The following is a 7292-nucleotide window of genomic DNA, read 5'->3' on the forward strand; positions in this document are numbered from 1 at the left end:
TAACATTAGATTTGAGTTGAGATAGCCAAAATGGGGTCCCTGGCTCACAATTACCGGTTTCGGCATTCACAACATCGAGAAATGCCTTAAATCGGAAATATTGAATTTCAAAATTGCAGCATTTTGATTCAGAGGGGCTAATGCATAGGAATACCCCTCTGAATGTGTGACGTCATCGCAGATATCTAACGATTTTTAAATGTTTGACTAAAACGTTTTGTAGCACGCGGTGGTATATGCTGCTTTGCGCGCAACAAATGTCGCACTTTTAAATAAAGTCGCTAGGAACAGCGGAGATCCCAAAAAGTAAACAAAAGTAAAAGTCTAATATCTTGAAAACCGGTGAATATTTTTCGATGAAATTTGGTAGATATTGGTTTTCGCTCTTTCTGAACCGAGCGACATCACTTTCATGCCAATTCATTAACTTTTTTGAAGGTGGGAGGGTCCCTTTAAGTATCGCCGTGAGCCCTTATCAATTATTCTTCTCCGCTTAACTTTCAATATTTGACACAAGCATTGACAAAATTAACAGTGTGAGAGGGCGGGGTCCACTCCATGTGCCTTTTACACGGAAACAAGTCGAATGTGGAATAAGTGTTCTGCAGCTCCGATTATCAGATGCCAGCAGTGCCTGGAGCCCGGGTAATTGGATTACGACCATGTGAGACAGCTGGTCGCCTGGCAACTGCGTAATAAATGTTTATTACTGAACAGGACATTTGGTTTGCGCACACACCTGTTACGTCGCAGCTGCGTTGTATCTGACACTTATTTCCAGTTTTCGGGCAATACGTTACCAGCAATTTATATTTGTCTCTACAATACAGGTTTTTGATATCTCAAACTGTCTCAAACACTGAAAAAAGACATGGTAAGAAGATATCTTGGCCCACTCACTTTGCATCAATTGCCTCAGGTAGACACAGATAATAAAAAACGGTCAATAAGGGCCATTGTGGATACAGTTGGGCTGAAATACGCAGGGGCGTAACTTTGTATACTTTTGGGGAGGCAGGTGCCCCCCCAACTTGAAATTTTGCCACCCCAACATTCCGTTTGCCCCCCCAACCTTGGTGGGCGCCCCCAGGCCCGAAAGGCGCCCTCACGGGCCAGCGGCGTCATAGGAGCGCGTGCGCCATCTTTCAAGGGGGCGCCATCGCCTATGGAAATGGGATGCGTGAGAGGGGAACCTCTGAGGCCGTGGGGGCGCCTGCATGCGAAAGAGGGGCGCCCATGAAGTCCTCAGGGGCGCCTCAATGCAAAACACGGGCGCCTGAGATGGCCACAGGGGCGCCTGCATGCGAAAGAGGGGCACCTTATTGGCCTCTGAGGCCCTTCGGGGTGCCTCTGAGATCTATAGTATAGGGGCGCCCACATGAAAAAGGGGCGCCCATTAAGGCCATAACGGCGCCCCAATACGAAACAGGGGAGACTGCATGCCAAATGGGGGCGCCTCGGAGGCCCATAGAAAGAGGAGCTCCAGTTGAAGTCCAAAGGGGCGCCTCAATGGGAATTAGAGACGCCTGTGAGGTCTATAGGGGCGCCTCTGATGCCCATGTCGAGAGAGTCGTCAGTCGTTTGTGTAACGTTCCTCAGGGATGGTGCGCCGCTTGCGGCAAGTAAAAACTTAGCTAAATAGCGTGCCCCATTGGTTAAAAAGCGCCCCTCGAGCCAAAGTGGTGCCCCTCTGACAACACGCACGTCTTATGACATCTGTTTTGCTAATAACTAATGCCCCCGCACGCAGAGCGGCGCCCCATCCGTTTATCAATGTGACCCTTCAGGTGGATGAAGCGCCCCTCTGGCCAATACCTTATCAGCATTGTTGCTAGAACAGCGCCCCTAGTCCGTAGACTGCCCCATTGGCTCCTGAAGGCGCCCCTCGTGCCCGTTTTGGCGCCCCTCTGCACTGAGTAATGAATTGTATGTGGCCTACCAATTCTTAAGGGCGCTCCTTGAGTCATAATCATCGCTCCTCGGGGAGGGGGGGGGGAGGCTAGAGGGCCTAGATGCCATAGCACGCTATAGTGTGTTATGGCATCCCTGCTGCTGAAACGGCACACTTAGCTAGGTTAGCGCCTCAACGGTTCATACAAGCGCCCCTCGAGCCGAAGTTAGCGCTCCTCTGACTTACATAATTTCCTTGCTAAGTACGACGCCCCTCGCTGGGCATGGGGTGGCGCCCCACCAGTTTACCAACGCGCCCCTTTAGCCACATGAAGCGCTCCTCTGGTCAATGCGGTCAATACCTTATTTCATCACTGCAGCTAGAGCGGCGCCCCTATTTCGGTGGCTGTTCCATCGGTTCCTGAAGGCACCCCTCGAGACAGTTTGGAGGCCATCTGCAGTGAGTATTAAAATTGATGTGGTTAAGAATGGCGCCCTCTGCACGGTGTCGCACCGATTCTAAAGGGCGCCCCTTGAGTCAATGTAATCGTCCCACAGGGCCTTGTGTGTTATGGTACCCCTGCTGTTAAAGCGCCACTCTTGCTTGGCGCAGCGTCCCAACGGTTCATAGCACCCATCGAGCCAATGTTAGCGCTCCTCTGACTATACTGGTATCCTACATCATCTTTTTTTGCTAATTACGGCTCCCTTCGACCGAAAGGGCAGTGTCTCAAGTCTCAACAAATCAATGTAGAACTCTAGTTGTTATGAACAAAATAGTGCATTTTAGTGCTATTTTGACAATATACCGGTTTTGTGACCTTGTGACCTGACCTCAGGTCACTGGAAGCTAAAACTCCCAGGTCAAGTGACAAACAGATCCCCCAAGTTATATCTGAAATTTGGTAGCGATACGTGCCATAGCTAATTACGGTCATAGCTAATTACGTGTCATTGCTAATCTTTTGCTAATTACGGCTCCCTTCGACCGAAAGGGCAGTGCCTCAAGCCTCAACAGTTAATCAACTTGCCCCTGGTGCCAGTTGAGGCGTCCCGTGGTTCACACCTTGCCATTGTTGACTTGTTGCTAGAACAGAGACCCTTATTCAGGAAGGAAGGCTTTCCCATTGGTTCTTGAAGACGTCCCTTGAGGCTCTTTTGACGCCCATCTTTAGAACGTAATGACATTTATGTGGTCAAGAGCGATGCCCTTGGCGCTGAGTGGCGCCTCACTATTTATCAATGCGCCCCTCCAGTCTTGAAATCGCTCCTCTGGGAAATCCCTTGTTATTTTTTTGCGGTAAAACGGCACACTTAGCTAGTTGGAGAGCCTCATCGACCAATAAAAACGCCTCTCGAGCCAATCTTGACAATACTAGGTATAGTAGGTAACCCCTTTGACTAGCCCTCATGGCCCTCATGATTCTATATTTATGTTTCATTTGCCACGATCTTGAGGCCTTTAGATGAAGTTCCCCCCCCCCCCAAATCTTACTGTCCTCAGTTTCAGAGGCCAATTATGTAATCGGATATCGTAAAAGCTGAGAACTTTCATCAAGCGAAATTTAACCCTAGCCCGTATTGGTGTTTTTCCAGCCGCGAACGTATAAGGGGGGGTCCGTTGGACCCCCCCTTGCCGTTTCGCCCCTGATCGAGCTAGAGCTTCGCGGAAAAAACGAGCGTGTTGCCCGTGACGAGAGGAAGCCGATGATACCCAATTTTAAGGTCCTAGGTCATTGGTTGACCTTGCAGGTCAGGTCAATGACCCAAAAGTCGGGAAAATCGGGACCTGTTAGAACGTCGTAAAGTGTGGCTGCTATGGGGTTTTTCGGGGTGCTGATCACGAATATCATGTTAGTTTTGATCACAGATGATGTCTTCATGCATTTAGGCCGGGTCGGGTCAGGTCAGGTCAGGTCAACCAGTAAGGGTGTTCGTAGTAGGTGGCAACCGCCTCTGACAGCTTCGTAACATGTTACGAAGGCACCAAAACTACTTCGTAAATGTTCATATGGTTGCTAAATTCGAATTCAGCTCTAAAAACTGGCCTAGAAACATGTAAAACTCGAAAAAGTGAACCGAGGTCATCAAAGGTCAATGACCTGACCTGACCTTCAGGTGACCTTGACACCCACCCTAATGCATGGGGGCAACATCATATCACATGTTTGAACGCTTGAAACCACGAAAAGACTGCAAACGCGCGGCTAATGCGAGCCGACATACGCCGAATCGCGATTCCGGCCAAACATGGTCTCGAAAAGTAGGTCACAGGTCAAAGGTCATTTGGGTCAGGGTCATGAAATTTTCAGGGTAGGTGTAAAATTGATGAACGCGAGGGTACTGAAAGTTTCGTCACGATCGGCCGCTTGTTACGCGAGTTATTCGCGAAAAACCATGGGGGGGGGTCCGTTCGACCCCCCCCCCCTATACGGGCGAGGGTTAAATTATCTTCCGGGATAGCAGTGAGTCTGTGTCATGATAGCTTCCGGTTTCCGGTACCAACGCTACTTGTTCAAAGGGTGGCAAAATGTGGACCCGAGGACCCGGTTAAAAGAACCGGTCTGGACCCATATGGGTCCAGACCGGTTCCTGGAAATTTTCTGGCGGGTCCAACCGGGTCCTACCATAAACCATACATAGTGGACACTACATATGATTGCAAAATATGAAGTGAATGGAAAGAAAACATTTGCTCATGTATGTTCCTTTGCACACTGTAGCTCATAAGTATTATCAGTGGGAAAACGGCTGTTTTACACGATGCAATTAATGATTTCTACAAACGGTTTGTATTAATTGACTTATGGCCTATGGGGAACGGGTTCAACTGGTTCCGATTCCAACTTAGACCGGGTCCGACTGGTTTCAGAAATGTCCAGCCGGGTCTGGTTCGGGTCTGGTTCTCAAAATTTTCACGTTTTGCCACCTCTAGCAGGAGTAATTTGTATCATTTCGTGATAACTTGATATCACCTGGTGAGCCACAGACTTCTGCATATCTCGGTATACAGAGGTATATGGGTGACCTAGGCTTGAACGCTCTCAGCCTGGGATTAACCCGCGCCGGGCTGGTGCTCCTCGACTTCCGCGCCGGGCGGGAGGGGGTGTCTGGTCTAACTCGGCTCCTGGGCCACGTAGCGACACGCAGTAAGCAGCATTCGAAAGAGCGTCAAAAATAATGACGGAAACACTTCGGTCATTTCTTGGGTCAGGTCAAAGGTCAGGTCGCCAGAGGTCATCAAAGGTCAAATGTAGGCCATTTCAACAATTTTGGAAACTGCAACGGCTAACTCGGGATCAATAGAGCTACAGCGCCGCGGAAAAGTGCATTCGATAGCCCTTTTACAGACCTTTCTGACCACTGCTCTCAGATTTGACCTCAGTTCAACGGTTTAGCCTCCAGAGGGCAAAAACGGTAAAATAGCAGTTTTCACGAAAACTGTTTTTCGGCAAATCCTTTTGACTCAAGAGCGCCACGACATTACTTTTGGCAGCATCATGTTCCTCTCGTCGAGACGCGTCGAATGAACTATTTGTTGACCTTGAAAGGTCATTTTTAAAATTTGACCTCAGGTCAAGGTCATAACCTGACCGAAAAGGGTCATGTTGCATATCAGTCGATCCGTATCGTCGAGCTGAATACATCTGACGTGTTTTCATCGCTCTAGCACGCCTTTATCAAAAGTTACAGCCAAAAAACTGGTGGTGACCGTTCATGACCTGAGATGACCTTAAGGGCACACATAGGGGTCACAGGTGCATTTTTTTCCGATTCAGTGTATCATGTTTACCTATGAAACGATGTTTGAGAGGGTTCTAAATACCATTCGTCCAAAAAAGGCTCATTTCAATTTTCTCCCATTGACTTATCATGGAGAGGTCGCAAACATTACTTGACCTTAGGTCACTGATATCAAAATTCCGAGATAAACATTTTGAACATACTGTTACTCTTATCAATCGCTGAAAGTTTCAAGGCGATCGTTCAGTCGGTGTAGCTATGACGAGGATTGCAACTTTTTTTCTGAGGTGAGGTCTTTTGACGTGACCTGGTGACCTGACCTTGAGAGCTCTGGGTCTGAAATTTGCACATGTGTAAAAAAGATGCATGAACAGGTGTGCCAAAAATGGCGGCGCAGAGTTTTGAGATATCTGCGAAAAACCGCAGGGGAGGTGTTCACTCCCTCCCCCCCGGCCCGGCGCGGGCGGGGGGGGGGGGCAATTTTTTATTTTTTCGATGAGGGCAAATCTTTGCCACTGGTTTGCTTCTAGAACACGTGCGGAAATATGCAGTATGAAGTGTGCTCTTAACTTAAAAGGGGAGGCGTAAAAACGTCCCTTGCTTCTGCGTGGGGTAAAGTTCTACAGATTTGTTTCTTTAATCTGGCTTTTTTATCAGTTGTTTTTTCTTTTCTTTTTGTCAATTCATCAGTTCGTCTCGTTTCTTTAGAAGAACTACCATATGCGTTGTTTAATAAGGCGTCACTACCCTGGTCCCCAATTCCACTACCCGCCCCCGGTCTCTGGTCCCCAAATTGCTTTCAAAATGTATTTGGTTTCAAAATAATTCCGCGCTTTTGGCGCGCTATTTCAGAAAAAAAAACTGCAACATAACGTGCCAAAACACGACGGCACAAAAAAACAACGTGCTATGGTAAAAAAAATGCTGCCGTAAACTGAAATAAGACTTATTTCTAGACAGTCACGGGGAGGCGCCCCCATGCCCTTAAAAAGGCGCCCCTGACAGCGTTGCCCCCCCAACGAAAACCAAAAAGTTACGCCCCTGGAAATACGTCGCCATTGGCCTCCTGAACCAACTCCGACACTTATAGGAGGTCTCGATTCGAGCCGGTTATGCGCTCCCTGTTTGCTGTTTGCATTCCACAGAGATAGTCTGCGGCCACGGGCATGAAAAGTGGAAGATGTCGCAATTCGCATCATAGAGCAAATGCCGATCCCGTAGCTCGGTCGATAGAGCGTTGGACTGAGGACTCCGCGCGGTGAAAGAACGCGTTTTTGCTTCGTTGGGTTAGGCCCAGTTTCGGTCTGACAAGACCATTTCAGAGCCGGAAGAATGATAGGAATTAGGGGGAGACATTGGTCTGGGCAGACACCCTAGAAGTAGAGACAGAGAGTCATCGGGGCTAAGCCCGTCCAAATGGACAGGCCGACCAGCTCCCCAAGCACTCTCTGCACCCGGCTACGGGTTGCGCTCCCTCGGGAGCAGCGGTGCCACTCCAAGGGAGCAGCCCGCATGAGATAAAGGTGCCTGTCCAACTCCAGCCCGTAGGGTGTTGCGGTGCGGAGGAGAAGGATTTCTGTATCTTGAGGATGAAAACGACGGAACGGAGGTAGCACGCGTTCCGGTTATAACAGTTCGGTATAACAGTTACAGATTCG

Source organism: Amphibalanus amphitrite, unplaced genomic scaffold (genome assembly GCF_019059575.1).
Source record: "Amphibalanus amphitrite isolate SeventyFive unplaced genomic scaffold, NRLGWU_Aamphi_draft 000026F_arrow, whole genome shotgun sequence".
NCBI lineage: Eukaryota > Metazoa > Arthropoda > Thecostraca > Balanomorpha > Balanidae > Amphibalanus > Amphibalanus amphitrite.